The sequence below is a fragment of the Zophobas morio genome, unplaced genomic scaffold (genome assembly GCF_036711695.1).
Source record: "Zophobas morio isolate AGI-343-1 ecotype UQ-CSIRO unplaced genomic scaffold, CSIRO_AGI_Zmor_V1 ptg000030l, whole genome shotgun sequence".
In the NCBI taxonomy this organism is placed as follows: domain Eukaryota; kingdom Metazoa; phylum Arthropoda; class Insecta; order Coleoptera; family Tenebrionidae; genus Zophobas; species Zophobas morio.
This window is the reverse complement of record NW_026972135.1, coordinates 8,974,386-8,981,644: the sequence shown is the minus strand read 5'-3', so window position 1 is coordinate 8,981,644 and position 7,259 is coordinate 8,974,386.

Below are 7,259 nucleotides of genomic sequence, written 5' to 3'. Positions count from 1 at the left end.
TAAGAAAATCAAGTGTGACATAAGTGGAAAATATATCAAAAGCACCCGAATGCAGCTACATAAAGAGAAAGAAAAGAAAAAAAACCTAAAAACATTTCAGTTTGATGACGATATATTTGCCAAACCAAAAAAAAATAGAGTAAAGAAGATCAAATGTGATATGTGTGGAACATATATCGAGGAAACTCGAATACATTATTTGCATAAATTAAAACATGATTTGAATAGTCGGCGTTTGCTCGAATTACGTAATATGGCAAAATCTTTAGGAATAAGATACATTAAAGGATACAATAAGCCAGAATTGATAAACGAGATTATTCATGCTGAAGAGCAATTAAAAATAAAAAGAGAAAACAAGAAGAGTTTGAAAATATTTCCGTTTAATGATGGCATATTTTCTAAACCGAAAAAAGAAAGAGTAAAAAAGATCAAGTGTGATGAATGTGGAAAATATACATATTAAAGAAAGTCGAATGCAGTAGCATAAAGCAAGACATAATCCAGAGCCAGATTTTATTTTAGTTCAGGTTGCTTTTAAAGGAAGATTATTAACCCATCAGCATAACAATCTAGAAGAAGGTATAGATATAGAAACATATATGGATATGATAAAAGAAAAGGCTATTAAAATTGTTATAAATGCTTTAAATCTCCATAAAAATATTAAAATCAATTTAGAGATGGAATGCGAGTTTATGAAACTGGAAAATGAAGATTTTACAATGATACATAAATTTCAGTTAGCAAATGTTATCTAATAAGAGAACAAGATGACCTGGAGGAATATTGGGATGAACAAAAGGATTTATTTATATCAAGATGTAATGAATTGCAAGAAAAGGGATCTGGATGGACTTTGAAAAATATAAATTATTTTCGCATTAATATAAACAAATATACACCGTTAAGCAGGAATTCATATGTAGAATTACCCAAGTGGATTAAAGATCAAAAAGCTTGCGTTATTGTTAAAAACAACGATAATACATGATGCTTTATGCACATCGTAATATCCTGTTTACATCAAGCAAAAGAACACGAAGATAGACTGAATCATTATAATAAGCCGGAATATATAAATGATTTAAATTTTGAAGGAATACATTTTCCTGTCAAAATCCAGGACATACCTAAATTTGAATCGTATAATAAAATTAATGTTACCGTGTTTAGTTACGAAGAACAAATATTGTATCCTTTGTATCATAATAACAAGCAATTATATGAAATGAATATCGACTTACTATACTTTGGAAATAAAGACAAAAATCATTATTGTTAGATCAAGAATTTGAGTCGATTGTTAAATGACCAGTTGGAAGTAAATAGAAATAAAAAACATTTCTGTAGAAGATGTTTAAACTACTCCGCTAGAACTGAAGATGCTTTAAAGAAACATCAAAATGTGTGCTTTAGTAATGAACCATGTGTTCCGAACATGCCTGAAGATAATATATTAAAATTTAAAAATATTCAAAGAATGTTAAGACATCCGTATGTAATTTATTCTGATTTTGAATCTGTTCTGAAACCTATTCATACATGCGAACCAAATCCTGAATCATCATACACTCATAAAACACAATTTCATAGTCCTTGTGGTTATGGATCATACATTAAGAGTGCTTAGAATAATATTGATAACCCATTGGAAATTTACAGAGGAGAGGAAAGTGATAAATGTTTTATAAAAAGAATAACTGAATATGCCAGAACAATATATAAGTTATTAAAAGAAAATAAACCCATAAAAGATATCGAACTAGAAGAATATAAAAAAACAAAAATTTGTTATTTTTGTGAAAATGTGTTTTTTATAGAAAACCCAAAAGTAAGAGATCATGACTGGAAAATATAGAGGAGCTGCTTGTAGAAAATGCAATTTGAAATATAGACAACCATTGTTTATTCCAATTTTGTTTCATAATTTAAGCGCTTACGATTGTCATTTGTTTATAAAAAATCTAGGAGAAGATAAAACTCAATTGAAATTAATACCTAATAACGAAGAGAAATATATTTCTTTCAGTAAAATTTTAAGAATGGATGATAATGTATATATCGAACTGAGATTTATCGATTCATTTAGATTTTTAGCAAGTAGCCTAGACAATTTGTCATCTAATCTGGAATCAAGTCAGTTGAGAGAAATAATTAAATACTTTTCAAATCATGAATTAGATGTGTTATTTAGGAAAGAAAAAAGCAAGATAATTAGAAAAGGAATATATCCCTATGAATAGATGAATTCTTTTGAGAAATTTTCTGAAACAAAACTTTCATCAATAGATAAATTTTATTCTTCGCTCACAAAAGAAGAAATTTCTCAAGAAGAATTCAAACATGCAGTGAAAGTATGGAAATATTTTAAAATTGAAAACTTGGGTGAATGGCATGATTTATACTTAAAACTAGATGTTTTGCTATTAACTGATGTATTTGAAAATTTTAGAGATTTATGTTTACAAAAGAGTTATGGACTGGATCCTGTTTGGTATTATACAACTCCGGGGTTAGCTTGGGACTGTATGCTCAAATATACTTCAGTGAAGTTGGAATTATTAACTGATTATGAAATGTATTTGTTTTTTGAAAACGGAATTAGAGGAGGTATTTCACAGTGTAGTAACAGGTATTCGCAAGCAGATGAAAATACTCAGATTATCTATATAGATGCTAATAATCTATATGGATGGGCTTTATCTCAGAGATTACCAGAAAAAAACTTTTTTTTTTGACTTGTGATGAAATTAAAAATGTTGACGGTATACTGTTATCAGATAGTGATACGGGTTATGTTTTAGAAGTTGATTTAGCATTCCCTGTAGACTTGGCTATTCATAACAAATTCAATGACTTGCCTTTGGCTCCGGAAAATAGAATTCCTCCGGGCGGAAAAGTAGAAAAACTACTTTGTCATTTCTACGATAAGAAAAATTATATAATTCATTACAAAACATTAAAACTTTACAAAAGTTTAGGTATTAGAATAACAAAGGTTCACAGACGTATAAAATTTACTCAGTCAAATTTCATAGCACATATGTAAAATTTAATACTGAACAAAGACAAAAGGCGAAAAATGATTTTGAAAAAGATTTCTGGAAATTAATGGTTAATGCCCCATATGGTAAGTCTATGCAATCTGTTAGAAACCAACAAAATATTAAATTATATTGTGATGAAGAAAAATTACAAATAGCGATAAACAAACCTAATTTTAAACACAGAACTATATTTAGCAAACACCTGGCAGTAGTTCACAATTATAAAACGAAAGTATTGTTTAATAAACCGATTTACATTGGGCAAGCCGTATTAGATTTATCGAAATTATTAATGTATAACTTCCATTACAATGTAATTAAAAAAGAATTTAATGAAAACGTAAAACTTCTTTATGGAGATACTGATAGCTTTATATATGAGATTAAAAATGCCGATTTCTATGAATTTATTAAAAACAATCCTGACTATTTTGATACATCTAATTATCCTAAAGATCGTCCATTATATTCTGATAAAAATAAGAAAGTAATAGGGAAATTCAAAGATGAATTGAATGGTATTAAGATGTTAGAGTACATAGGTTTAAGGTCAAAAATGTACAGTTACAGAACCGAAAATTCTGTTTCGAAAAAATTAAAAGGTACTAGCTGACCCGGTGAACTTCGTTTCACCTACAATTTAATTTTGAATCTGCAAAACCGAATGCTTTGAAAACTTGCAGATGTTTTAAACATATGATAAGCATAATACATTTTTATTCAAAATATATTTACTTATCCTCTCCAAAAAATTGATGACGTCAGCTCAAAATTTGCCAAATGAATCCTATCTAAAATGTCCAAAATAGGATGAGTCTATACTTGTGATTTATTATTCCATTCATATTTTTTAGATTTGCTTATATAGGGTGACTCAAAAAAAATAATGAATGGGTGAATTAATTTTATTGATTTAATCAGGAACTGCAAAACCGAATGCTCTGAAATCTTGGAGATGCTTTAATGTTATCATAAGCATAGTAATTTTTTTATTAAAATGTATTTGTTCATTCCCCCTAAAAAATTGATGACGTCTCCTGAAAATTTTGCTGAATAAATCCTATCTGAAATGTGCAAAATATGATGAGTTTTTACTTGTGATTTATCACTGCATTAATATTTTTTTAGTTTTGCTTAAACGGGGTGTCCCAAAACAATTAATCACTGGGTCAATTTATTTTATTGACTGAAAACCCTAAATAAACTTTATTATTATCAAGAATTGTAAAACTGAATATTTTGAAATATTGCAGACGTTTTGAAGTTACTGTAACCATGTTAGTTTTTTAATCAAAATATATCTGTTTATCAAGCCCAAAAACTTGATGACATCATCTCAAAATTTTTCCGAATAAATCCTATCTAAAATGTGCAAAATATCATCAGTATATCCTCGTAATTTATCATTGCATTCATATTTTTAGTTCCCGAGCGTAAGCAAAGGAAGTATTGTAATCGAGTCCGTCGGCCGACTCTCTACTTTTACCTTTTCTCGATCTTTCATGATCCCTAGGAGAATATTTTTTTGGATTTGCTTATACAGGCTGACGCCAAAAAAATTAATGAATGCGTAAATTTATTTTATTGATTTACTCAGGAACTACAAAACCGAATGCTTTGAAATCTTGATGATTCTTTAAAGTTGTCATAAGCATGGTAAGTTTTAGATCAAAATGTATTTGCTCATCCCCCCTAAAAAATTTATGATGTCACCACAAAATTTCGCTGAATAAATCCTATCTAAAATGTACAAAATATGATGAGTCTCTTCTTGTGATTTATCATTCCATTCATATTTTTTGGATTTGTATATACAGGCTGACCCAAAAAAATTAATGAATGCGTAAATATATTTTATTGATTTAATCAGGAACTACAGAACCGAATGTTTTGAAATCGTGCAAATGTTTTAAGGTTATAAAGAGCATAATAAATTTTTTGTCAAAATATATGGGGTTATCTTCTCCAAAAAACTGATGACGTCAGCTCAAAAGTTTGCCGAATAAATCCTATCTAGAATATACAAAATATGATGAGTCTGTACTTGTAATTTATCATTCCATTCACATTTTTTGAATTTGCATATACCGAGTGACTCAAAAAAATAATGAACGCGTAAATTTATTTTATTGGTTTACTCAGGAACTACAAAACCGAATGCTTTGAAATCCACTGCAAAAAAAAAACATAATAGACATGCAGTCGTCACGTTTCCGACAGCGAGGGAAGTACTGTCTAAACTCTTTAGACCAATTTTTTAGATTTGCTTTTACAGTGACTTAAAAAAATGTATGGATCAGACAATTTATTTTATTGAATAACTCAAGAGTTGCAGAAATGAATACTTTGAGATCTTGCAGACGTTTTAAAGTTATTGTAAGCATGGTAAATTGTTATTCATTAAAAATTGATGGGACGGCTCACTCGATTTTCGCAGATAATTTTGGAGATACAATACAGTTGTTATTTTTAGTATTAGTTACACTGCACCAATCCAAGGTGATATACGTGTTGATTGTAAATGTTGATTTGGTCATCACAAAATTGTGTGAAGAAAAGACTCAACTCGAAAATGCTGAATATGTTTCATTATACTTTTGGTGGGAAGGAAGTTCTGTCGAAACAACGTTCGATCAATTTTTTGACAATGGTTGATATAAATAAAACTCAGTAAATGCTCATACTCGAAATACGAGGTATCTACTGGAATATCAAATCAAAATATTTCTAGTTTTTCTAAATGATGCTAATACTTCAGTAGGTAACAGTTGATGCTCAAGTAGCATCTCGATACAACAAAAACGGAAAACAGTGCGAGTCTTCAACCATCAAAACAAAAATCGAGTCACCAAAATATAAGTTAGTATGGGGTAGACACCTTGAGATGGGAATCTATATGGCCAGTGTTGGAAAGAACGCACTGCACAATAAATAAAAGTTAATTACCTGAAAAGTTTTCGATATTCCCGCTCCTAATGTGTTTTTCAAACTGAATGCACCTTTTGACGACGCTCCACCTTCATGAAAGTCGCCATGTTTAGTCAAAATTCACTCTTACAACGATCCTACTCGTTTTCTAAGCTGCTTTACAGACAGCTCAGTCATTTGCCACGCCGATGCTCATTTTTAGATTAAATGCTCACAAAACGCGTAGATGTTCAATTTGTGTCCGGGGAGATACAGTGTTTGCAAGTAGGTACTTCGTACTTCAAATATGAGTATCTACTCAGTTTTATTCATACCACCCAATGTCTCGCTTCAATGTTTGACTATTATGTTGATTATGAGCACGACGCTGATCAACTTCCGTATCCGAATTACCCATGAAATAAATCATTGCGATTTGTACCTGAGGTAGTTCGTCGTACATTTCATTGACTTCGTGGACCTATGTCAGCTTATCGTCTTCTCGGCGTTGTAATGAACTTCATAAAACGACACAGAATTATTTTCGCAGTCAATCAAATCTGTAAATTTTGTCTTGAGAATTTTAAAATACTGAAAACTTCAAATCAAATCCTCGAATAACGGTAAAGTTTGAGGTTTTGTCGAAACCAACAAAGTGAACATAGGCAAATAGAATGGCAGATCAAAATTAATAAGAAACTTTCGCAATGCGTAACTGAATTCACTTTAACGAAGACTTTTCTTGAAGTAAATGACGTTTTTTGTTACGAAAAAACAAACAACGACTTGAAATGCAATAGTAATTTACGCAACTAGTTCGGGATAGCCTGCTTCCCGCATGAACGCTTGTTTGAGGCACGACCGAAGGGAGTGCCGCATTTGCGTGAATGCGGGAAGCAGGCTCACGAACGTGTTGTGTACAATATTTTTTGCGACGAATAAACCTTTAAATTGAAGAGATTAACTGTGAGTTATTTATAAACAACGCCATTGACAGCGCCGTCAACACGTCACAATGTTGACACTACCCGAGTATTTTAAGGTTACCATGGCAACGGGAAGTTAAATGCACGTGTGCGGGAAGTTCGACCTCCCGCACTCTGGTGAATGCGCGAAAGCTATCAAAAAAGGTCATGAGTGCAAAATAATACTTTTCACAATCGCACGGAAGAAATAGTTTTCTGTGACACGTCAGTCAGGCGACAGGTCCGTCAGGAATAGCCAACTATTCAAATTCATTGGAAGTGGCGATTCCCGTGCAAAATTTTTAAAATTTTTTTTAGCTTTTAGCTGCTTTTCTCT